Below are 3,395 nucleotides of genomic sequence, written 5' to 3'. Positions count from 1 at the left end.
TACCGTTACACTGGTAGTGGAGGATGGGTTAGCAGCAAATCGGATAGCGTGCGTCTCGTTTGGTTGTCGTAGTGGGCTTTGGGATTTGGTTACGCATAATATACCTCAGTGAAGATGAGAAATTTTATTCTTCATGTGTTTATCCTTGCATCGGATTTTAAAAAAAATTTGCAAAAGCACATAAGCATTAACCACGTCGCCTTTGTTCATGCAAGCTGGAAATGAGGCAACTATTTACAAATTAAATGCGAAAAGAAATCAGCGGGCGTTCCGCTAGATCAGGCAAACAATTCGCTGCAGTCAGTAAGTTTGGTGTTTTCTACGACTATCAGCATACGCTGCATGCCACGATTCCAACCTCGCAGGTGTACTTGATTGCTTGATCGATCCATCAACATTATTACTGCGTCTATGAACAGAATGAAGGGACAGTACAATACGGTGGTCAGTGCTTTGGAGTTCAGCACAGGATTGGCGGATGGGGACGGTCTTTTGAGCACGTATAGCAGGCTCGTAGAGATATAGTGAGCAATCAGACCGGCCATGGCAGTGGTGGTTCCGTCATCGAGACTTTGTGCTTGGGCTGGTAGGTTGCGCGGTAGATGTATGTCTTGAATGGTCCTGTCAGGTATGTTTTGGTTGTTAGGATTAATAAGGGAATAATGACAACTTAAGGCCGGTATAGGGCAATTATGCTCTTGAGTTCATTGGGGTAGCGCGGTAGTTCATTGCCTCGATTTTAGACGAGGCAACAGTGTCTTCGTGTACGGGTTCAAAATGGGAAAAACGCCAAACGTTTTACCAAGGAGCGCTGAAGTATAAGATGGACTGAGACCAAAAATATAAACCGGACAAGTGGCTGTTATTTGTAGTTGGCGCAGCAAAGTATTACCGTCCGTTTACGAGAGGTAAAGTTGGCATCCAGGTGAACAGCAGTAGAGGGTGGCATGTTGTTGGTATGAACGGACATACCAGTATGAAAACAAGGGACTTGTATTAGTCAAATGAGGCCCAATCTGCGTCATAGTTTTTTTATATAATCGTACATGAAGCCGTGTAGAATGTCCAGGGGTGTAAGTAAACGTTTATCAAAAGCGTGGATAAAGTGTATGTGTCTTCTTTATTAGCTATTCTGTCCGAGTTTTTAGCTGGCAGGAATTTGTGTGGGTCAGATTGCCATATTTTGCAGCATGCTAGGACCACAATGGGTTAGGAAGCCTTCGCAAAATTTTTTGAAGCGGCCCGGTAATGCTGATTTAAAAAATGGATAAGGGTGCTTTGGGGGGAGACAAGTTATCAGTTAGGACTAACGGTGAAGAGCATAATACATAATGCGCGGAAAATGGTGATAACTAATCCCGGAATTTGTATGAATCGACAGTAATTGGGAGAGCATGCAGGGGCAAGAGATTGGTGATCAACATGAAGCATATGTTGTTACGTTATCTGCTTTCTGAGTTTGAGTCACGCGTGCCAATCCTGGAAATCAACCGAGAGATCCGAATTCTGGAATCACGGTACTATTGCAAATATAATAATATACATATTCAACAAACCTCAACGGATTCTCCTCTGCAGATACCGTAAGGTTACAAAGTAAGGCGGTACAATTACCAGCCTGAGGAAAAAGCGCAGGCCTCAAAATCGATATCGTCACAAGCAAACAGATATCGACGGCGAGCAATCGAAAAAATCACAATGTCCGACCAAAGTCCGTAAGTGTTATAAAAATAGTTCAGTAAGACAAGAAGGTTTCAGTTCATCTGGTCTCGGGGAATAAATATGGGGATTGGCTCTCACATGGGGTTTCAAACGGGAGCACATTGTTGGCAAGCTGTCTTCTACACCGCCACTCAAAATCCCAGTGGATTTTCTTCTATCATTCTATGGCATTCCTGGCTCAAATATTTTACTTACCCCAAGTTCCGAGTGGACTTACAGCAGTACGCCAAAAGGAACTTGATCACGCGCCAACTCCCACTGGCCTCTCTGTATGCGATGAGTTCGAAAACCCATCTCCCACCTGCGAAGAATTGAGCGCGCGGTTTCCATCTCCTCCCCCACCCCTACTCACAACCCTCTATCAAACCGATCTTATGCACATCCCTCGTGTGCGTACAACTACGGTCCTAACTAAACCATCATTTGATGTTTCACACTCATCAACTGCGCCTACGGGCCACTGTTCCCGAGAGAACGCACCTGACTGCACCAGGACTACATCCCTTTTCCTGAAATTCCTTTGAGGTTTCTGCCACTTAGTTCGTTCTTGAAGCAGAGGCATGTATTCCTTCGCCCAGCTTGAGTCAAGTAGCTCACCTGTTGCCAACCTCTCATATACCTCTGCTATACTTTCCGGCGCAACTCCGTGTACCCTGTTGTTGAGAATGAGCAAGTCATTCGGTGTCAACGCCGGCTTGTCGAAATAGTTGGTTTGGTTGAGTACGATAGGGCGTCCATTCATTACCCGCTCTGCTTCCGTAAGAAACGTTACTTGTTCTTCGTCGTTCACAGTCTGCTCATTTAGTGTCGACCTTAGTATCCGTCTTAATGAACGTATGAGACGTTCCCGTACTCCGCCTCTATGGCTGCTCAACGGTGGAGTGGACTGCCACTCGACGTTGTACCGCATTAGTTCAGCGCTGATGCGGGAATGTGAAAGTCGATCTATGGCTCGTTTCAGTTCCATCTCCGCCCCGACGAAATTAGAACCGTTATCACTGATAATCTTTTCTGCGGCCCCCTTCGTGCTATAAAACGCATCGTCTTGATGAAGGAGTCAGAGGATAATGAATAGGCCATTTCAAGGTGTACTACCCTCATCTGTAAGCAGGCAAACAAACAGCCATACCTTTTTTCAGTCTTTCTTCCATTCTTTACTGTCAGTGGTCCAAAATAACCACACCCAACTATCTTGAAGTGATGCCAGCCTGGCTGGATCCTGTCGACCGGCAGTGGCGCCATAGATTGTCGTGAAGCCGTCGTAAGTTTCCTTGGACATATCCAGCAACCGTGGAGCACCCGCTTGGTCATCGATACTCCCTGAACGACCCAATATCTTTGGCGCAGTTCGGCTAACGTATGCGATAGTCCACAGTGTCCATTCAGCACATGAGCGTTCCAAACTATCAACCTGGTGACGTCATGCTCCGGGGGTAGTTTGATAGGATGTTTAGCAACATGCGGCCATAAAAGGTACTCCCTCAGGAAGCGCAAGAGAACTCCCAGCAAACTCGCAGTAGTGTCGGGACCTTGATAAAATCTATCGTTCCCTTAAACTTGGCCGCGCAATCTTAGACAACTCGCAGCTTTTCTGGTTTCTTCGGGCTCAAAACGGGGTGATGAGGTAAATATAACTTCCTTTCGTTCCCTGATTTAAATTGATGAGTTGGTGT

The sequence above is a fragment of the Opisthorchis viverrini genome (genome assembly GCF_000715545.1).
Source record: "Opisthorchis viverrini unplaced genomic scaffold opera_v5_27, whole genome shotgun sequence".
Taxonomy (NCBI): domain Eukaryota; kingdom Metazoa; phylum Platyhelminthes; class Trematoda; order Opisthorchiida; family Opisthorchiidae; genus Opisthorchis; species Opisthorchis viverrini.
This window is presented reverse-complemented; position numbering follows the sequence as displayed.